This window comes from Zonotrichia leucophrys, chromosome 2, assembly GCF_028769735.1.
Source record: "Zonotrichia leucophrys gambelii isolate GWCS_2022_RI chromosome 2, RI_Zleu_2.0, whole genome shotgun sequence".
Lineage (NCBI taxonomy): Eukaryota > Metazoa > Chordata > Aves > Passeriformes > Passerellidae > Zonotrichia > Zonotrichia leucophrys.
Genome location: NC_088171.1, coordinates 75037167 through 75061059, shown reverse-complemented (window position 1 = coordinate 75061059; position 23893 = coordinate 75037167). Strand labels below are relative to the sequence as shown.

At 35.4% G+C, this 23893-nt stretch overlaps 1 protein-coding gene across 3 annotated transcripts in view; it reads right to left on the bottom strand.

Moving 5' to 3' along the window:
* The window catches only part of CDH10 (cadherin 10), a 94510-nt gene extending 77622 nt beyond the window's left edge, over nt 1–16888 (bottom strand). Inside the window, exon 1 of one of the 3 annotated variants that reach the window (XM_064705455.1) lies at nt 16733–16888. The gene's annotated coding sequence lies outside the window, so the exon portion shown is untranslated. Of the gene's footprint in view, nt 1–16322; nt 16538–16594; nt 16711–16732 lie in introns of those variants that run through there. The other 2 variants (XM_064705453.1, XM_064705451.1) reach the window with 2 other exon arrangements.
* Nucleotides 16889–23893: the final 7005 nt, after the last annotated feature.

Genomic DNA, 23893 nt, shown 5'->3' with positions numbered 1-23893 from the left:
AGACACCTGTCTCTCCAAACTAAGACACACCTAAACATGGCAGTTCACATAGGTCTGTCTTCATGCTGGAAACCCAACGCTAACACACTGTAGAAAGATTTTCTTTGCTTTTCATTCCTGTGTAGTGAAAAATGGGTAAAGCTGCATATCTTCAAACAAATGTACATCATATATACCCTGGGTTATGTTTCCCCTCCCAATACACAGCTCAGACATCCTAATTCTTCTCTCCCTCATGAACATTTTTTTCTCATTCCTTACATAAGCATTATGGCACAGGACCTCAAGGAAATGGAAGGCTTTTGAAGAGAATGAGCAAATCTCACCAGAATCTGTTTACAGAGAAGGAGCCCCAGAGATTATATGCAAAGCAGCCCAATTAGTAAAAATTCCCAAGATGAAACTGATATTAGAATGCTGTTTTCAACACCTATATACTCATAACTGTATCCCATAATTTTTGATAATCTCAAATGATCAAGAAGATTTATTTTATTTGCTATACAGTGGTAATTACAATGCTCCCTCTCTAAGCTAAATACTGATGGTTAGTTTTGTTTGAGTTCAAAAGAAAAAAAAGCCCACCAGTTATGGAGCTATAATTTAATTCAAATTTCACTAAATAATGTGCTGCCCAAGCATCCATATAAAATTTCTAGGAGGTAACAGGACTACAGACTAAGCAGAGTGGATATGGTCTGGGGGCGGCGGTGGCTGTATTCTTTAATTATAATATATTGAATGGACAAAAAACAGCCTCAAGCTCTTCAGTAGTTCTGCAGCCTTTGCTGTTTTGCAAACAACCAGGCAGCGCACAAACAGATAACAGGTCTATGCCTATGCACAAACACTGTTGCAGCCTAATAACCCCCATTACTTCACACACCTATTAGGAGCTAATAACTAAGACATGATAAAACCAGACTTTTCTTTATCGTTAATTAAATCTTTATAAATAATAGCCTTTATACACCGAAAATTATCTAGGAATTCTAGCTGTACATCATGAATACCCTTGAGAGCATTGAATATTTTTTAAAGCACTGAATACACCATACAATCAATGTTTAAAAACTAGCAGAAGGCTGAAGAAACATTAGAAAAAATATATTTGTAAGCAAATGCAAAGTATCACAGCATCTCCAAGAATAATCTGTATGTGTGTGTTGATACCTAGAGATAGTCTTTTCTTATGGATAGATGTAAAAGGACTTATCATATGATTGTCGATGTCTGAACAATTTCTTAATTTTTCTCCTTGCTACTGTGCCATATGGTCTCTTACATGGTTTCAGGGCATTGCTGCACCAATTAGGTCTCCTCAAGTTTAACCAGTTTTTGTGGATCCTGGTGATACAGCCCAGGAAGGGCATACCTGGAAGAAGTATGACATTACTTAGCAGCCACCTACAACAGAAGTTTTTTATGCCTGAATTTATATATTTTGATGCTAAAAAAAGAAGTGTTCTATGTTGTAGCTACATAATAAAGTTTCTAACACAGGACTTCAGACTCCTTTTAGCCTGCCTCAGTAAACCTTTTGTTCACAAGAACCAATTGTTTTGAAGCACTCAATTCTTTATTGCATTTTAAAGCATTCAGTTGTTAATTTGCTATATTACATCCCACAGATGAAGATAAACATCTGTGATTGACAGGAAATGTGAAGTGAGAAGCAATGAACATAAGAAGTATGTCCTAGGCAAAGAACATGATGCATAAAAGAAACTTTAAAATACCAGTACCCACACAGCACAGAAAGAAAGCCAGTGATCAAGAACTGAATAAGAGCTGGGCCACATTGGAATAAAAGTAATATTACAAAAACATTGCTTATAATTTTGGAAATTGTATGAACAGAAACACATAAAGGATAATGCAGCAATCATTAACATTCTAGAAGTAAAATATTTGTATTAAAAAGGCTTGAAATTTGATTTCCCTAATAATTATATATTAAAGTCTTATGTGGAAGATTTAATAATTCTAAAATACTTGGCAGTGTTTGACTTGCCACACTGTGGTATTTCAGTGAGGTAACTTATTAGTATTCTATTAAATATATAATTCCCTATATTGCTTTGGATGTGAAAATTTCTGCTCAATGTACCCTGAAGCAAAAGTGCAATTGAGCACTTCCTAGGCAATAAGAATGTTCAGCTCAGTGAAAGTTCTCATTTTGCACTTCTCTTCCAGGACAAGCTCTAATCATGTGAGTTCTCCATAAAATTTAATCATTCCAACTGTCCTCTTCATTTCAATACTAAAGCAGGCTGCTCATTGTGGTCCTTAAGTCAATTAAATCAACTTCCTGAGAAATACTTATTGGATATCATTGAAAGGCTATGAAAAAAGTCACTGCCTCCTAAGAATTATGTGAGCAATTAAAATTACCCTTTTATTAAAATGAAGGTGGAAACCAATGAAGTATTGGAAAAATTATAAGTTCTGAACATAGTACTACTAAGCACTAGCTGAGACAAATATATGAGATTGATGGTTAACTGGAAGTTAGAAAAAGTTAATCTCAGAAATACAGAGCTGTTTTATTCTTATTTTCTATTAGAAAATTGGTCTCAGAACAAGGCACAGCTGTGTTTAAGGACGAAATTGTCCAAAGCACAAGTGTGGACATATGTGGACAGAACTAAAAAAAATAAATGTGCTGAACTTTGTATATCTGATCAAATCCTGTCAACAGTATTGGAAATTAAACACAAGCTTAAAGAATTTTTGAACTCCTGGGGTCTCCTCTGCACAGAAGCACTTGAGTTTATCAACATAACCTGGCCTCAAACTTCTGTGGTTTTCTGCATACAAACTCCAGGTTTGAAATATATAGTAGGAGGTGGCTTTCAGTCCTTCCTGGAGGCAAACTCCTTCCCTGTTATTGCAAAGAGGGCACCAGAAATCCACTGACAACGAGGAGCTCCTGCAGTGCTGTCCAGCCCTGAGTCTCCTGGTTCCTCACATGCATGACTCTTCCGCCTGAACAAGCCCCAGCATTCAAGCGTGGCCTAACTGATAAGAGCACCTGACTGTTGCTGTTAACCAAAATGCCTTTCAGAGAAGTACCAAAACACGCAGAAAGAGGAAGATTTATTCTTGCTTAATCTCTTGCAGGATTTTGGGTTTTTTAAATGAGCGGCAAGAGAGACTAGTATGGTATTTTCAAAGGGCAAAATCTGCGAAGTCCTTGTGGATAGCAACGTGGACTAACAAAAAAAAAAAAAAAAAAGGCAGGAGAGCTGATCATTGCCACCGTTCCTTTCCCATGTAAATCAGTTGTCACAAACACCTAAGGAGCTAGAAAAGAGATGTAGGCAGGTCTAAAACTATCATAAAGGCTTCTGGAATATCTGGACATAAAGGTGTTTTTTTTCCTTAGCTTGAGTAGAACATAATTGAATGCAGTTAGAGAGACACTTCTAGAGAAAAAAGGGTTTAGTTTCTCTGAAAGTGTTTCTATCCTGCACAAGACATTGTGAGGCTACTAAAAATTATGGTAAAATCAGGGAAAAAGAAGTTTAAAATTTCTTAAGGCTGGAAATTTCTGTCACATTTTTAAGGAACTACAATTCCTTTTGCCTTTTGCTTCCTGAATTCTCTTAACAATACTAAAAAGTGACAGCTATCCCCATGACACTCTGTCATAGTGCTTTTACATCAGAGCGTATGGCTATAAATCCATTGCAGGAAAACACATTTTTATTTCTGAAGCATGTTGATTTCATCCCATCAGTCCAGTAAGAGATAATTTTAATTATTTTCTTATTTCTATATTAATACCTCATACAAATTATTATCATTATTATTATTATTATTATTATTATTATTATTATTAACAATAATAATAATAATAATTTCTATACTGTCAAAGGTAGGGAAGGAAAAAAGCACATCACTTGCAGATAATACATACCTAGGCTTCTCTGTTTATCTTCACAAGAAAACAACCAAGTTTACTTTGATAAAGGTAAGTCTAACCAAATGCCAAAAATTACAAATCAGTGTTGCTACTTCTAATTTTGCAGTTCTCTTTTCTATTGAAAAGGCCCTTCCCAGTTTGTCCTAAGAAGTGCAATCTCCAAAGGACAAAGTCATAGCTACAAACTCATTCAGACTGTTTCTGCAGGAGTCTGAAAAGATGGCACAGCTACATTGTGCATGTAATAACAGCACCCATGATTGTCAGGAACCTGTGCTTTTGTGACCTTTATGTCTTGTTTAAAATTTCTGAAGGCTTGTGGGCCCTGAAACATGTCAGTTATTTACTACTGCAGTTGTACAGCAGGATGATTTCTTTTCTTTCACTGCCACAGCTTAGGTATGTGTTGCTTAGACTAACTGGTCGTCACACCGGATATAAATAATTTTGACAGTCAGGAGAACACACTAAATACACAAGTTCCACAGCTCAGCTATCAACCTTATCTGACAGACCAACCCCAGAAACAGTTTTAAAAAGCATTTTTTCCCTTTGATCATCTAGACAAGTTCAGTAACAGCCACTTCTCAGTCTCCCCTTTATACAGAGGATCCAACAGTTTCCAGCATAAATAATGTATTTTCCTACCTAAAATTCTAACTAAATTATGCACCCTGGGATTGAAAGAGAAAAAAATACTGTTCAATAGGTGCCATTTGAAGTAAGGGAATACAAGGAATTTTACAGAAAAAAATTGAGGAGATCCTAGCATTTTTTCAAAAACGTATTCTGAAATTGTGCTATACTTATTTCCAAGCTTTTCTGAAGATAATCACAAAATCATTAACTTTTCACCTCCAGAAGCTTTACAAATAGGAAGAATCACTTAAATTGACCATGTTTCCTCTTCCCTCCCTAACTTCAAAGAAGACATTGATAGATTGAATTATTTCATCTTTCTAATACTTTTTCCTATCTACGTATTCTTTTTATCCCTTAAACTGATTTTACCTCCCTCTTATCCACATAACACTCTCTGCAAATTTTCTTAATCTCATCTCTTTGGAGACTTTCTCTTTGGTTTCTTATGGCATGCTGCATCATCTTTCTGTCCCTGGGCTTGCTCTTTAGCCCATCTCATTCCATGTTTCAGGTGAAGCATGCTGCCTACCTTTGCTGAAGCTTTTAGAAGAAAGTACATTTTAAAAATGCCTTAAAAGAAAAGTAAAAAAAAAGCCTGTGCAAAACATAGAACAGAATTCTACTTTCCTCCTCTTTCATAATCTGTAAAATATTCTGTACTATTTGTATTAAAAGTAACAGAAAGACATTTACACTGGCATCCATAAACAAATGTGTATTAATCCAGAAGAAGAAGTTAGGAAGATAATATATTGGTAAATATCTTTCTATAAACCTTTTCAAGATTTAGTTTGTACCTTTTTAAGATTTAGTTTGTGAGGCCTTAAGCTTCACACTTTTCTGTCTATGTTTCTATCAAAACTATGACACATATTTAGATCTGTTGTTCTTGCAAGGGAATATACATCTAATCAATTCACTGGAATGAGCAATTGCAATTCTCTCTTAAGTCACCACTTTAATTTTGTAGTCTATTACAGGAGGCAGATATAAAAAGAGAGAGAAGTATTCAACACTTAAATGTTAAGTATTGGGATGAGGAGGAAATAATCACATTATCACATACCTGTATAAAACTGTTGAAATTCTGTATCTTATTATGATTCTTCTCTTTCTAGCTGATAGGCAAGGGAGTTTTATATCTAGCTAACCCTAATCAAAGAAATCACACAATATCTAACCAACAACCACCTGTTGACTGACTTATCATAGTACACTGAATTTATCCCAGTGGTACCTCAGCTAGGGAGTGATTATTAAAAATCACATTCTAGTGACTAACATTTTAATATTTACCATATAATTGCTAGAAAATATATCTTGAATTTTTATCCTTCTAATATTATTTTCTGTAAAAATACAGGAAGTATACAGTACATAGTAGTGGTAATGTTTACAGAAAGTAATGGAATCATCTGACATGAAAAGAACAGGTGGGATCTTAAACAGTGTTGTCATTTGTCATTTGGTACTAACTTTGATTGATAGTATTTTCTTCTTCAGCTCGCAGGATATTCTAATAACTCACAAAGTAATAATCTGACATTTATTTTCAATAACTACAGCATATTTGGATGTTATTTGAACAAGATATAGTTTCTTCTTTTTTTTTTTAAGAATAAAAACATCGTTACTTTTGAAAGAATGAGAACCCCCCACCATAAGTAAAAGCAGGACAGACATCTTGATTCTCTTTCCAGCTCTTTAAAGAGAATAGTATATTTGCATCTAGCAACTTTCTTCAGACTGGAAGTTAGAGCTAAGTAAGCAAATATGGACCAATGTATAGAAAATTTCTTCAGAAACTGAGCAAGAATGTGATCTTTACTGATTGCAGATACCTACAAGCATTATCTTTAAAGCCTCTCCGTATTAAGCTACTATTTATTTAGCACAGAACCAAAACTACTGATTTTTCTGAATCCCACCAGAAAATACCAGAAAAATATACAGCATTCCTGTGCTGTTCTTGCTCTTTTTTTTTGGATGCAGGCTGGTATGAATTTTCCCAAGCCAAAACCAGAAAATAAAATGAAACACAAGAATGCTATCACAGACCCTGGCTTTCTGTTAAACATTACAGGATGCTGAAGAGAATATTGCCTTGAGCTAGCTAAGTATTAAAGTATTCTACAGAGATGTAATGCACTGCTAGAATAAAAATATATTGACAATTGCCTTGAACCAGTTAAGTATGCTACAGAGATCTAATGCAGCAGACTAAAAATCTATTTCTATGTGCTAATGACAGTCAATTTTTGTGAGATTTCTCAAATCGATACTTATAGGCTCTTAAAAAGGAAGAAAAGCGAAAACCCAAGATAGCTTTGTCCTATGCATGAATTAGTTTGTTATTTTACAGTCAATATTAAAATTTATACATAAATATATATCACAAAAGCAACGTACATTTTTGCTAAGTTTAGAAAATACGTGCTGAAAAGACTACCTCTTTGTTTCATATAATTATGTTCTTGCCACGAGATGGCACCAAAAGATTAAAAGTATCTGCATTCCTAAGGCTCCCATCTGAAATAGGAACACTTTTCAGGGAATTGCACAAGAAATGTCTTCAATATTTGACTTTCAATTTGGTTAGCAAGTTATGAATATCATTCTGCTTACTTTGACAAACTACCAAAATGTAGAGACTTACCACAGAGTTAAAGGAGAAAAAAATTGTTATACTAAAGCTTAAGTTTCCTACAAATTGCAAAGAACTAGCTGTGGACATTTATAATTATATATTTCCCCTATAGGACAGGGAAGTAAAACTGTATCTAATATATTAATAAAACCTGAACAGACACAAAAAAATTCACTCCAAAACCATCAGCAATGTATAATTTCCCTTAAAGAAAATTTATGAAACTTCGTTTGTGCATTATGAATTGTTCCTTTACTCTGCTCAATTATATCCCCCAAATACAATTTAAAAAAAAAAAAAGTTTATCTCAAATTTTTTGAGCTCTTTAAAAAGTTGTGTGATATGTAACATGAAAAGTGAAGAAACTGTTTCTAACTTGTAGGATACCATATTGTCAAATGAATGCTTTTCTATTCCCACAGCAAAACCTCATCCTGTACGAAGGACATTACTATGTGACATGAACAGCTTGGAGAGGGCTAACTGCATAAAGGCAAACCAAAACCAGACCCCATAGTCTCATGTAGGACAAAAAATTCAAGCCATAATCATTTCACTGGCAATTATTTCATGTAACACGTGTCTATTATAATTTCAGCAAAACTACTATTATAAAGCAGTTCATAACCTCCAATGAGAAAGAAAGCAAACACCTCTGAAAAAAGAACTACAAATTTCACAGCTAATTTCAAGTCACTATAGCTTTTTTCCTTTAAAGAACAATTTTAATATTGTAAAAGAAATATGTTTGTGTCAGTATTGTCCTAATCCTCATCACCAGTATTTCTGATTTTACAGAAACATATTAGGCTACCTTCAAACATTTTTTTCTGCACATCACTTCATTTTAGCTCATATATTTTAAAGAACTAAGGGATTATCCTTGAGAAGTCAGCACTTGATTAAACATTAGAATCATTGGGATGATTTCTGTTTACTTAGATAGAATTAGAAAGAATACTTTAAAGTATACTTTTTTTTGCTGTCATCATGCCATTATAACATCTTTTTTTTTTTTCATTTTATCTTTCTCATAACTAATATCCCAGTTTGAATCCACTGCAATGATAACTAAATAGCTTCTAAACTTGTCCAGGAATTAATCTTTTAGTACCAGGGCATCAAGATTTTTTTTGTGGCATTCTTTTATTTTTTTTTTTTTTTTTTGAAAAGAAGGATTTTAATATACTAGAAGTAGAAATGGACTCCAACCAGCATACTCAGAGAAACAAGGAACCAGTCACATCACTAAAGTGACCCAATAGTCATGGATACCTTTAAGGCAAAATCACGTAGGTGCTTTTCCAGAGCTTCATCAGGAACCATGTAGCTGGCAGCTGTGGGACTGATCCACCTAGGCCACTTTCACCCCATTAGCCTTGACCTTCACAGCCTGCCCAAGTGGCAAAACAACCTCAGACCCCACATGCACAAGCACTTTCTGGTTGGATCTTGATGGCTGCAGCCATGGAGCAGGGAAATGGCAGGTATTTTCTCTCCTGAATGTACACAACCTGAAATTTAACAAGAACTCACTGCTCTGTTAACACAGGGGGTCTGGTCCTGTAATTTAGAAGGCTGAACTACTTTGAGCTTTACCACTGGTTTGTAACTCCTGCTAAGTGGCTGTTGCTAGAAGTAAAAACTTAAAAGCTCATTTGTAAGTTCTGTTCTAAAGCACAATATATAGCAAATACCATTTAAACCCCTCAAAGCAGTGAAATGTATTTATACTGGTATTAAAAAAAAAAGAGGCAAATTCTGATTTCAAAGCTCAAACAATTGGTTTCTCCTTCATTGTCACAATATTTCAGGCTTCCAGTTTAGTGTATCTCAAGCCTAGTGACCCTTTTTTAGTCACATTATAGATTCTCCAATTTTCTAGAAGATTTATGTTCATCAAAACTTTAATGGGATTGATAATATGATGCACTATGTCTTAGTTCTTTCCTTTCCTTTCCTACTTCTCATTATTTTGGCTTCAAATAAAAAACTGGAGAAAACCAATCACAGTTAGGATATATTCACTAATAGCACATGTTTCAGAGTGATTCAGATGCTTTGTTAATCAAGGATGGAAGGAATAAATGTATGATTTTGTCTTAATTTTCCATCCTGTAGAAGTATTCTACATATGTGCTTAAATTTTACAGTAGAGATGAGTTTATTCTGGTGATCAGAATGATTAAAGACTCTCTAAATAGTATAAACTAATAAACAAACAAAAAACCCCAATACATTTCTTCCTTAAGAAATTAATTAGACTAATCAGGATACTATTTGGTTTGAAACCACTTAAGGGAAATTTGAAGGAATAGTATCAGCAATTTTATAAAACATTGCTATTAGAGAGGAAAATCCATCTATCTCTATCTGTTCACATTCCATTCGGTTGTGACTACTAGAAAACAAAGTTGTTCCAGTAACACGTAGCACAATTACTTTTAACTTCTTAATCAGAAACTTAATAAAATGCCCCTAAGTCATAAAGAAAACCAAATGCACATATCATGCCTGGAACTCTGTTCACCCATTTTAATCAAGATTCCAGCTTTAGTGCTATCTTTACCATGAGGACCACACTCACATTCAAGGGAAAGAGCACATCTCAACATGCTAATGTCAGAAAATAATCTTTGTCCAACAGAGGGGGAAAAATCACACTTCCTAAAATGGTTCTCACTATAGTGAGATCCCACTCTTTAACTGACATCAGAAATTTCTGCCAAAAGACTGTGGAAACTATCCCTAAGAGAAGATTTAGAAGACTATTTTTTTTTAAGACTATAATATTTAAAACTTGGCCATGAGAAGTGGAAAGAAGTATATATAGGGAACTTAGATGTAATATGCTTAAGTAGATATTAAAATATATTTCATGCCATAATGAAATGTCTAATTTCTGTAGTCTCAGAAGCAAGGAAATTTTTTGATTTGGCTGCAAAGTAATTAGGTGTACCCCATTAACACATTCATAAATTGAGGTCTACACTATTACTTATGGCTTAATACATGAGTATTCTGATTAACAGTGCTTTTATTTTTTAGTAGAAAGTCAGGAGAGCAGGATAGCAGCTCTACATAGCTTATGCCACAGAATCAAACTTATAATGCATGAAAAAATAATATAGCATGAAGCGGTATCAACATGTAAAAACCGTGTCCCATATTAAATAAAAAACCCCAAAAATTAGAAGGTATCCATACTCTTAATGAAAATATGATCTATAGCATCAGGTAAACTTTTTATAAAAGATTATTTGCATAATTTGTTACTAAAATTCATTTTTACAGGTGGAAAGGAAGTAAGAACTGAAATATTGTCATTCTCTTGCTTCAATTCATCATATTTGGTGATTTTTTGAGTTAAACCTATTCAGTTGGGTCTTTTTTCTTTCTGTGCTTTCTGTTTTTCTTGAGTTTCATTTTGCAATTATTTCTAAAAACCTGAAAGTCCAGATCATCTTCTGAATAATCTCAACATTTAAAAAAACAAACTAGCAAATATACACCCAACATAAGTTTAAGGATTAAATCTTATCAATCTAATTAGCCCATGTAAACTTTTAGTAGATGTATTACTTATAATTTTAATGGTTTATAGAATCAATGACATTTTATCATAGAGTCATAAGAAGGGTGGGGTTAGAATAACCTGAAAGATCTTCAACATCATGTAGTTCCAAGGCCCTCCTACCATGAGTTATGATGCCACCCACTAGTGTGGATAGGAAATTTACAGCTTCCCTGGACATCCTGTTCCAGTGCCCCACTACTCTACAAGTAAAGAATTTATTCCTAATATCTAATCTAATTGTCTACTTTTAACTAATTTTCTGGTGACATAGAGATAAAATGAGTGTTCATTTATACGGTTCCCAGTTCCACACACCATGGAAAAGGCATCAGGGAAATGACAACTCACTACTTCCAAGAGAAAGGAATTGATACATTTATGGGATAATTTTTGTTGGAATACTTAGAACCGGAATAAACCTAATCACCCTCCCTCTATTGTCAATATTAACTCCAAATAATTACACATACTTTGGGTTCTTGTATATTTTCTCTCTCTCATTTAAAATCATAGATTTACTCCATGTATTTTGTCATTTTTGTAAGATATAAAATGTTTGAAACTCTCTTGATTAAGGCTGTGATACTTAGAGGAACTAATGACAGAATGCACAGCTTCTAAGTTTTCTATACACAGGTATAGCTCTGTTTTATTTGTGCTTACTATTAGGAGAGTATGACAATTAATAAGATAATTTTTGCATGTATTAAACAGATAGAAAGTGTGGTAGATGCATGCACTAAAAACTTCTGTTCTATATATTTATTTTATGTTAGTTTGGGGGGAAAAAATTAACAGTCCTCTAGGACACTGCATTTTGAGTCTTGCCAATAATACTGCAAATTACATTGGTATATATTCTTCATGTTCATAAAATCTGGGTATTGTAGCACTGCAGAGTTCATGAGGATTGCAGCCATCTTTAAGGATCAGGTTCTGGTCTGGATAAGTGGTGGCATATCATGTTCTTTATCTTGTAATGCAAAATATTGCACTAGGGTGATACAATAAATGCAATCTGTAACGTGGTAGCTGATGGAATATTAACAGTAAAATATACATGTACATACATACATTCATATGTATCATACTATATACAGTTCCGCATGAGAAAGTATTTGAAGAGGGTTTTTTTGCTTTCTAAGAAAACAGAAGAATACAGTTGTAGCTTTGAAGCAACAGAATTCTGGAAACATCTATTTCAAGTAATTTTTTCAATCATTACCTTTACATAAACATACACACATGAACTCTTCATTACATGATTCCCTACTGTTTTAAATATAGTTCAACATTCACTTTAGTTAAAATTAAGAGATGCCATAAGAAGTTACAAATAAAAACATCATGTGAAGAATGACATACATGTGGGAATAATATTAAAAAGGACACCTCCCATGTTGCTTTTCATTACATCCAATTAACTTCCTAAATCTTTGTATTTCCCCAATGAAGCCTGTTGGTACAAGGTACACAGTTCCAGATAGCAGACTTGAGTTCGTATCCCAGAGCAGATGCCCTGTGACAAGCTAGGAAGTACCTCTGAGATGCTACTAGAGCTTTATGCCTCCTGCTGGACACACTTCTTTAACAAAAAAATGATAAACACGATCTATTTTATCGAAGTTAATAAAGACAAGAAACAGCAGTGGGACTTGCAGAAAAAGTCAAGTAATAAAAGGCTGAATTAAATTAAGAAAGAAATTTTACAGTATTCTGCTTCCTAGAATGCAAGCCCTGTTTAAGATAAAGGTTGTCCCTGTTTCACCTCTACTGAAATCACACATACGCATCTGAGGTAATTGTCTCTGACATTAAATAGTCAGGAAGACTGTATGTAAAAAGAAATGTGTATAAGATATCAACTGGCAAATTTTTTGCCAGATCACCCACATATGAAAAAATAGACTGATAGGCCAGTAGAGGGAATATATAAGCTCAATAGCCTTGGGTTGGGTGGTACTCTGGCTTCCCTCCAGATGAAAAGAGGTGTTCAGGTTCAGCTGATACCTTTTTGGGTTTTTTTTCTGTGTGCAGTAATGCAGTCTGGTCACTACAATACACACAGCTCGCAGAGATGACAATTTTTTTTTCTATTGCTCTTTTGTAGAGTCATAAACCCACAGAAACAGGCATGTTAGGGAAGTCACCATGCCAATGATTCAAAGCTGAAGACATGTAAATCCAGGGAGCAAAACGTGAGCAACTTTTGCTATAGAAGCTCCTCTTGGCCTAAAGAGAGATTTGGAGAACATTTAGAGCCCAGAATACCATTGCTGCTTCTTTTATTTCTTTTTGCTTTTAAGGCTTTCCAGAAGTTAGACAATAGAGGAATTATGAGTTTTTTTCTCAAAAGGCAGGTGTTCACATTAGCAGATTTGAAAGGCCAGCATGTGCAGCATGTGTGCTTTTTAATCACCTAATGTTTCAGTGAACTGCACCTTTAGTTTCTATAAGCTTTCATTGATAGTTACATACTATTATTACATGCTATTGCTCATATAGAGCAAATGAAAGTGTGCTGTGATGTGGCATCCTCATGTGCAGTGAAGTCACCCTTCATAATACTTTACTCAGGCATATTTAAACTGCTCATGAGAAGATGATTTTTACTTCTCTAATTTCAGTTTTTCCTCCTTTACAAAAACCAATGTATCAAATAGTATGTTAGTAAAAAGCCCATAGCAAATTCAGTGGTAATATTCATGTGGTTCACTGAAGTCACTCACAAAATGTTCCTTAGACCCTTATATTCTGCCCAAATAATCAGTGGTTTTCTTCTGTTTCTGTCAGTCACTTAATTAATAATAATGTCAAAGAATTAGCAGTAGAGCAAGTTTTTTCAAATCTATGAAGGACATTTTATGTAGTCCAGTTAAAACACCTTGGTGTTCACAAACATGATTTCAGGTGATAAGAATGAATAAATTTAAAATAATATTAACATAACCCCATATTCACCCCATTACTACTATTCAACAGTAGTTCAATCTTACTTTGACCCCCTGTACCAGTGCTGCAACCTAGTGGTACAAAATTATACTCCTTTTCAACAAGACTGTAAGTATGGTTAGCAGACCTAAAAAAAAAAAAATCACTTGCACAGAATTATCCAGATGAGACAGGCTCTATTGCATTCATTTCTTTCCTTGGGAAATCACGTTCAGATCAGGAAATTACTCTCTCCGAATCAGAGGCAGATATTATCTTCAAATTAACCTTTTCTGACTTTTACATTTAATTATTCAGCAAGGAAAAAAACTTACATCACTTAGCTGAAATTTGTATACTGCTTTGTATGTCTAGATGTGTATTTTTATCAATCTCTCTCTACATTTAATTAATTCTATGCTCATTTTCACTCATCTATAACATTATTTTTCTGCATTTTTAGCTACTGCTAAGCACAAAAAAAGAACAGTAGACACAGTGTCTACTGTGAGCACATTTCAGTATTTCATCATTCTTCACAGACCCTTTGTCTATTGAGAACATGCAAGTGTGAAGTTTTAGTGTATCTAGACTCATTTATTCTAATGCAAAGCCAAATAGATAATCTAGTAATATATAAGATTCTATATACAGTCTTTTTAAGTTGTATTTTGCTATTTTCTTTCCCCCAAACTGCTTAAAGTATTATATATATAAATGGTTGGCAAGGCAAGTAGCCAAGACATATTTTCCAATGCTACTCAAAGTAACAAGAAAATCAAATAATCAGGATCAATTTTCAGTTTAAATATATGCATTATAATCATCACTCTTCAGACATTTCAGTGTTCCTCTCTAAGTGCACATCATTGTCTTGACACCACACTTAAAAAACCACAGACATAAATCTAAATGAAAATTAACAGAAACTGCAGCAAAAATTATTACCTATTTATTCAAACTTTTATATAACAAAGTATATAAAAATATGAGCCCTCAGGCCCAAACTACATTAAGAGTTGATAATCCAAGAAGTATTCTTCTCTTGCCATAAACCCATATTGACTCTAAATAGCTGGTTTTCAACTCTTGAGGAAGATAACCTGTTTCCTTCTTGCTTTCCTTAGTTCCCTAAGTTCCTTGTTTCTTTTCCTCCTCTAAAAGAGCAAAGACTGCTATTTCATTCAGAAGGTAAGCAATTAATATAAAAGTTTGTGTAGCTGTAAAAATCTCAATAAATCTTAGTACCAGACTCGTAATATTCCTAGTAAATGCCATATGTGAAAAGGAATTAGAGATTCAGAAGTGTGTTCCAGTCTCCCACTCTCTGCCTTTCCCCTCCAGTAACATCACCATGTAAATTTAAAGCCTACCACCTTTAAAAGAAGAAGAAAAAAAAAAAAGAGAAGAAAAAACGCCCCACACTATTTTTACAGACCTGCTTCCTCACACTGTGCACATACTCACTCACTCACATATGCATCCACACATACATGCACAACAAGTTGTATAATTAAAAAATACCTTCAAAGCAGCAGGAGTGCTGTTGGGGTAATACAGAGGCTTTTACTGAAATGAAAGACGAAGATTATAGGCAACAGCTCCATTTGTGTGGAAGCAACAGAGATGATAGGTCCATTTCAAAATGCTGGCTGCTATTTGTCACTGATTGCACGTGTAGATGCATTCTCCTAAGCTGAAGGGCTGTTAGATTTCTACAGCTGCAACTAGTATCATGTACAGTATGAGCCTATTGAAAATTTCTTATGCAGCTGACAATGGCATCAATAGTTAGTAGTTGGGAGCCTGGATTTAGGTTTGTATTGTGCTGACTTAATTTAACACCACATCAAATATGGATTTTATTGCAGCATTGACAATAAATGCTCACACAGGTGCAGACTGAATTTTTCCTCCCTCCACCTTTTCCCTTCTAACCCCTGTTTTTTCCTTCTCCCTCCACTTCCCCTTTACTGAAATGTCAAACCAGGCAATTTTATCCCCATCTGTGTGCATACAGCTCTGTATAGATATTTGAAATATTGCTTGTATCCACTTTGCTATCCCTCTCCACAGGGATTTCCTTCATAAGAAGCATTTTCTGTGAGTGTAGGTAATTATTCTGAAATTCAATCCAGGGCAGAATGATTAACAGTGAAAGCTGCAATAGACTTGCACAGGTATAGAGAAAGTGAGGGCACATATGTGTGTGTTTCATGCTATGCTCATAACTGTTACACTAGGAAACATTGTGCTTTTTTCAATTCAATTAGACTTGCTCCCCCCATTCTGAATTTTCAAGAACTGACTATAGATGGAAACTGCTGCTCAAAAGACAGCCTGCTTACTAGGAGAAGAAAAAATATAAAATGCTTGGTGTTTCAATCCTGAATGCATATGATGATATCAGTTTACTTTGAGGAGAGAATGCACAGCAGTTATTTCCTATCCCTTGTCTCATTACTCCTGACGCATATTCATAAAATGCAGAAAGTTGCATACAGTAGAAGAAATATAGGAATCACATTAAACAACATACTGCTCTAATACAATAACTGTAATAATACCAACAGAAAGAAAATGAGAAAGGTTCCTACCTTTTATTCTGCTGAGAAAGTGGTGTCCACCCCAACCAAACTGAAAAACGAGCTATTAGAGTCCTTTTCTTGGTCAGTTTTCTCCTGTTATTTTTTTAAGACTGATCCTACTTGGATCTAACTCAGGCTTTTTCTCCCAGCATCACTTAACTCTGGACAGTCCGGAACCAAAGCTAAGGGGGGAGCTCTCCCTCCGACTGGCTTTCATTCAGAGCTTCTGATTTACGACCAAAAAAAAAAAAAAGAAAAAAAAAAAAAACAGAAAAACCCACCACCAAAAGCGAAGACGCACCACCGCAGACACACAGACGCGCAGCGTGCACGGACACACGGACACACGGACACCTCTCAGCGTCCCCCCTCGCTCGGAGGGGAGCGGAGAGAGGCTGTGCTGGAGCCGCAGCACTTACCCTGGGAAGGTTGGAGCCCGGGGAAGTGCAGGCTTCCCGAGCACACAGCGATTTGCAAGTGAATGCGGTGGGAGGGTACAGCGAGCGGAAAGCTTTTTTTGTGAAAGCCTGTCGCTCTCCCTTCGCTGCCAGAATGGTTCTCTGGGTTTGGAGCCTAAGCCTCATCTGCTTAGCTCGTCGTAATAATGAATACTGAAAACACCTCCACTTTGGGTGGCGTGTTTTTCTTCATTAAATGTAACCACTTCATTATATCACCAGTGGTCTTACAGCAATGTTTATAAAAGATATATCTATTTTAAAAACCAGCATGCCGCCAAGTTAAAGGAAAACCTTTGAGGGCTGAGATGAAACCAGAGACTAATTATTTTCTTCATTGAACTGCTTTTTTCTATTAGATTAGTAATTTTTCCTCACACCTCACTATTTTGCCTTATGATTAATATGAAACAAGACAGGTTCATATAAAATTAGGTTTTTTCACATTTCTAGTGGTTCTAAAAAAAAAAAATCAGCATCACTACTGATTCCCCATTAATATTTTTTCCCCATTTGGTACTTGTGATTCCTGATTTTATTTTAGTCATCATATTTGGACTTCACATTTTGCAATGTGTTTCTTTGCATCGAGTAATCTGTGTTGGTTTCATGTTTCTAATACAGCAAATTGGACTTAGCACAATCCTTCTTGGATCGTATCAAATTCAATCCTTTCATTGTGATACTGTAGAGAGTTCTGTGTACATTAGTTAGAAAAGATTTAACAAATAGTCACATAAGATTAAACCAATGGATGTCAGTATTGCTCTATTTAAGAAGTGTCATATGAGGCTTTCTCTGGTTGCAAAAAAAAGTCTTAAAAAAAAAAAAAGGAAAGCCAAATTCTCTTAAAACAGGAGTTGAAAAATGTATTTGGGAGTGAGGAAGAAAGTAACAATGACAACTATTTCACTATTAGGAAATCTAATACAGAAATATGTAGCTCATTGGGTGTTGTTGGGCTACTCAGTTTTAACCATTCTGCTTGTTTTTAGCTGCTTTCAGGATAAAAGACAATAAAAAAAAAAAGCAAGATCATTACCACGACTTACCATCACTTCCTGATATAACCACCTGCTGTTGCTTTCCCTTATTTGTAATCATCAGTAGGAACAGGAATGACCCATCACCTCAGCACAACCTTTTGGCAGATGAGCAAGTCAGCATTTCAGGAACATACTATACTAGCATGTGAAGATATCGTCTGGAGATAGAAACAAGTAAAGCAGCAAAATGCCAAGCTGTGGGGGCAGAGGGAATCTCTTTTTACTGCCATACATGAAATGATTTTGTTTTGAGAAATTCATCTACCCTGACAGATTTTTAATCTTTCAAGGAAAGCAATTAAATTTATTGGCTTTCGTTGTACTTGGGCTCGTAAATACAGTGCCATGTATAAAATCTCTGTAGAAAAAAGAGTATTCTTTCCTTCTCCCTTTCCCATTCTTTTATCACTATAAAAATCAGAACTGCCATGTGCCCCTCTGCTCCTGGTTTCCAATGACTTTCATTCTCAGATCCTCATCTTCTCCTTTCCTGTCAAAGGACTAACTCAAGTTTCCTAGTCTCTACCACACCATGTAAAGATACATTCACAGTTCCCATTAATCCATGCGGAACTGGCAATATTATTGAGGCACCTTTGCTATTTTCCAAGTTTACACATTTATTTGTGCTGAACTGAAAGCACAAGATTATTTTATTTTAAGCAAATCCTCTCATATCAATCTGAAGGTAAAGTTCATGGAACTTTCTTTTCGGACTGTACCAACTGTGCTTCTGTCTCCTAACATATTAGATTTAGGCTTTGATCCCACAACAGAATAAAACTTACACTTCCAATTTAGTAATACTAACAAATTAAATTTTAAGGAAGGGAGACACAAATATGTGCAAATGTGTATACATGGATGCAAAATATCTTTATAAAACTGGACTGCTTTTTGGATGATGAACGGAATATTAAGTGTTGAATATTAAGGTAAAAACCTCATCTCTTTTTAGCATTTTTCTCATTTGCAACCACAAAGGTGGTAATAAATGACAATTTGTGTAAATGCAGAAAAATCTATTCTACACATGCACACACACATACACACAGAGATCTGTGCCAAATTTTGAAAGAAAATAAATGGAAATAATTCAGGAAAAAGAAGGTCAGAGACCCTGACTGTGTGCTTACTCCCTTTTCTGAGAAGTATTTTGGTACATTTCTTCTAGGGTTTTATTCAGCTGAGGTGAATTTATCCTAGAGAGATATTAATTTATTCAGGCACAGTTACTGCAAGTCACACGTGTACTGTTAAACTGGACTGACTTTGAAAGTTGAGGTTTAACTCTAGAAAAGCCATACTTTTTCACAAACTACTGTTTCTGTTGGTATGATCAGCTGCTTAAAATTCAGTGTCTATGAATACTGATAGCATATGGTCATCTAAGGAAAAACATTTATTCAACCATATACTTATTCATACACATGACAGTAACTTTAAAACAAGGTGGCATCATAACCTATTTTTAACACTGCCTAATATTTCCCATTAGAAAAGTCAATTTTTAGTTACTTATAAATTTACCAAACAAATTATTTAGGATTAAATTTTCTACACTGATGGTCTGCCTTGGGCAGAAATAATTTAAAAGCATTTTGGCCAAAATGACACTGAAATTTCAGAGAATCTGAAAAAATTATACAGCTGAAATTTTCTCACAGAAGTGAAACAACCTTCATGTTTTGAAGGCAGAATGTGAAACTCCACAGGGTACAGCTGGCCTTTGAGTCACAGAAGCTTAACAATAGGGACAGATTAGGTCAAGGAGCATGAAAATAAAGGGTGGTAGAAGCAGGAGTGGAGGCTGGAGGACTCATTCTTCTTGGACAGCAAAGGCAAAGACAAACAACAACGTATATCTGATAAAGAAGCAAGAAGGAAGAAGCAGTGGCAGAATAGGGGCAAAGAAATAAATTCATGGAAACTGAACAAGGAAACCTGAGGTGGGAAAAAAAATGAAAAGCCAGACAGATAAAGATCTTACCAGAGACTGTGGGGTTGCTTTTTGCCATCTTCAAGTTATGCAGTTTTATCATCTGAAATTATGTATCTACTACCACACTACCGTGGAGATGCTTTCTTTCTTTTCATTTCTGGTTACAATAGTGGCAGAGATACCCTAGGCCAACATTTTTTTGCATTTTTAGGAAGATGAAAAGGTATAAGAAAGATGAGAAAGAAATATCTGGAATTAGACCCCATTCTCCTAATCATTGCTACTGGCAAATGTCTGTCCACTGAGTGGAATTTTCTCCACTCAGTGCTGGCCCACATGGAGCATGACAGCACATAAGTAGCCTCATGAGCCCTTGAAGTATTGATCACTGTGGTGCTTGTAAAGACTCCAAACCTAGCAGTGACCTGTAAGGAGCTTAATGATCCTATTTCTTCATTGTTTTATCCCACATTTGGTACATTTTTTATCTCTGTAATATTTTACATAGAAACCCAACAATAAAAGTCAAGTGCCCCAAAGTTAACAAAAGTCAGATTTGTTTCTTATAAATAAAGAAAACTAAACTAAAATATTGTAGTGCATATATGAAAAGAAATCAATCTATTACACATGTATCCTAATTATTTTCCATCTCTCTTCACACAATCCAGAAAGTACACTTCCTTGCTGCACAAGATGGACTGGTTTATGGGTAAGTCACAGTCTGGCAACAGTTATCTAGAAAAAAATGTCTTTTATAGTAGCCAGAAAATTTTTAGGGAATGGAACTGAATGGAGGGGGAAATAGAAGTTTTCACAATCAAAACATTCTTTTTTGAATGAGACCATATCTAGTCCTCTGCCAGTTACACCTGCTTGATGCTGAACACATTACTTGAACCAGATATCTTTAATGGTTGCTTTCCTGTTATATATGATTCTTTCCAAGTTTCTGACTGAAGTGCTAGGTGCGATATAAAGAAGTGCTGAACACTCAGTTTCATGTGCTGAAGTAACAGCAAAAATTGTTAAAGTGAAGTCTGTGTCTTTTCACTGAGTCTGCCAGTACCTCTGATCGTGGTTTCTCTCTATGTCTTAAATTCTATATTTTTGGAAAAGGTTAAATATCATGGCCCCAAGTCAGACACTTAGTAAGAGGACAAGCAAATGTTTGGAAAACATTAATGCTAGGAACTACAGAAGTCTTTAGGAATTATGTAAAAAAGCAGGATTTGAAAAGTGTGCCCCAGACAAAGTCATACAATACATTGAATAATCACAATGAAGCAGATTTTTTTAAAAAGAGAATATGTGCCTCTAAGACAATAATCTAGGAAAATATAATGATCATTATGCAGCGCATCGTAGCTGCAGGATAAGCAAATAATCTTAATATTTCCAGAATTTCTGTAAGATTGAGTCTAAAGTCTTATCTGTTTTCTTCTACAATGACTTCATGCACATCTATAATGTGGATTATTTATTCATGAAATGCAAATGAATGTACTAAGTACTTAGGTATGGAGTCTAATTGGAGGCCACTTGTTAGCAGCATTTCCCAAGGATGGGTATCAGAGACGATACTGTTGAACATTTTCATTAATTATCTGGATGATAGGGCAGAGTATGCCCTCAGTCAGTTTGCTGCTACTGACACCAAACTGGGAAGAGTGGCTGATGGGCCATGCTGCCATCCAGAGGCACCTCAACAGGCTGGAGAAACAGCTGATGGGAGCCTCATGAAGTTCAACAAGGTGAAGCACAAAGTCCTGCGTCCAGGGAGGAACAACCCCACATATTCCAGAAACTGACCTGTGGGAAAGCAGCTTGGCAGAAAAGGACCTGGTTCTCTGGACACCAGGCTGAACAAGAGCCAGCAACGTGCCCTTTCTGCAGAGCAGGCTGATGGCTGCATTAGACAAAATACTGCCAGCAGGTCAAAGGAGGGGATCCTTCTCCCTGCTCAGCACTGGCAAGGCCATGCCTTGGTATCCTTTGTCCAGTTCTAGGCATCCCAGCACAAGAGAGACATGGACACACTGGAGAGAATCCAGCAAAGAGCATCTCACATGTGAGGAAAGGCTGAGAGCTGCAACTCTGCACCAGAAGAGAGAAGGCTCGGGGAGATCTTATCAGTGTACATGAGCACCTGAGGGAAGGTTGCAAAGAGAACAGAGCCAGGGTCTTTCCTGAGTTGCCCTGTGATAGGACCAGAGGCAATGGGCACAAACCAAAAAGCAAGAGGTTCCTCTGAACATCAGGAAACACTTTTGTCCTGTGAGGGTGACTGAGCACTGGCACAGGTTGTGCAGATGGTTGTGGAGTCTCCATCCTTGGAGATATTCAAAAGCTGTCTAGGCGTGGTCCTGGGCAACCAGCTCTAAATGGCCTTTTGTGGGAAGGGTTGGACAAGACAACCTCCAGAGGTCTCTTAGAACCATAAAAGTATAAAAATAAATAGTAGAGAGAGGTGACAGTAATATAGGAGCAGAGGATCCATATCAAACAGTCTAAGTACTCTAGATGAACACATTGGTAGTATTAGGAACAAAAAGAAGGAGGAGCAAAATATCTCACAGTGCATGCATTAAGAAAAAAATCAAACAGCAGTACCCTGTTACTTTCCTAAAAGTAGCATCACCTCTCCATTCCATCTAGTAGTGTTCATACCAGCTGCTGCTCTGACAATACCAACATTTCCTTTAACTCTCCGTGCAGCCTCAGCAATGTCTTACAATGCCCTGATTCCTGTTATAAATTCCCCTTGATCTATTATTATAGTAAAAAAAACAAAACAACAAGAAAGATTTTTTGACTTCTTTGGATTTCTGGCATCTCATTTTAACCAAAACAACAGGGGTTTTTTGCAGTTTTTGAAAGCTGAAGTAGCTAGCTCCAAACAATCAGTCCAGCATCCAGTCTTTCATTAATTGCAGTTATTTCAGAATGTGCACATCCTGATATCTGCTAAAACTCTTTTGCTTTTATAAATCTGCCTTCCTACTCCTCTTTCTTAGAGTGCAGATGTTCTGATGCTAAAAGTGAATTTTATTGCAATAAAAAAGTTTATACTTACATGGAAAACATCTACAAACATGGAATTATGTCATTTATAAATGAAACATAATTCATACAGAGTCTACACACAGAAAAGATTAAATTACTAAGAAACTAAGAAAGGTGTCAAAAAAAATCTATATTGTATAAAAACTTGTCTTTGGTTTACTTAATAATTATGGAAAAAAATTTATAGCAACCAGCAGGACAAATCTTTATGGATTATTGGTAGCAGTCTTCAAATAGCCTTTCATTTCTTTAGCAGTTAGAATAGACAAAACTTTTATAAAATAATGCTTTATTAATACAAGCAAGCAGAAGTCTTTTGATAGAACAGCTATCCTCTAATTTGGATCAAAATTATTTCTGTATAATACTGTGCAAATGTATAAGAAAAAAGACATCATTACTTGACTTCACCAAAATTACTCTGTAGATTTCCCTTTTTCAAGTCAGCAAATTGTTCGTTATTTTTTTTGTTAGTACTAGTTCAAGCCTTGTTAAAGTTAATTTGCAGGTATAAGACATCACACGGTGTAAAAGACCCACTGCACACCAAAGCGTTCTTAGTAATAGTTATGTGAAGGTTGCCAGGTCTCTCTTTTCCTTGATCTTTCCATTTTTTATTTTTCATTCAGTGATAACAGCACCAGAAATGTTACAAACAATTACAAAAGCTTGTTCTTTGATTCCCATTAACATGTCTCTCTGCATTCCTAAGTAAATGGTATTTTTTATATTTCAGGCTTATTGACATGTTTGCTTTAGATGCATGGTTTTGATTTAATATTATATAACAATGCTGTTACACATAAATCTGTCTCTGCAGGTTTATAAGGCGGTTTAGTGTCATTCCATTCCATTTAAATAAGAATGTGCATGCAAATGCAATTGAAAATAAATTAACAAACAGCCAAGAAATCTTACCTCCCTTGACAACATAACATATCTGGAAGAATACAGATTGAATGTATCAATTTTTCATTTGGCAAGTGTGATGGTGATACATTAAGAACAGCTAAACTGCTAACCATCTTTAGATCAATTGCTCACAACTGAAAGAAACTATATTCCCTC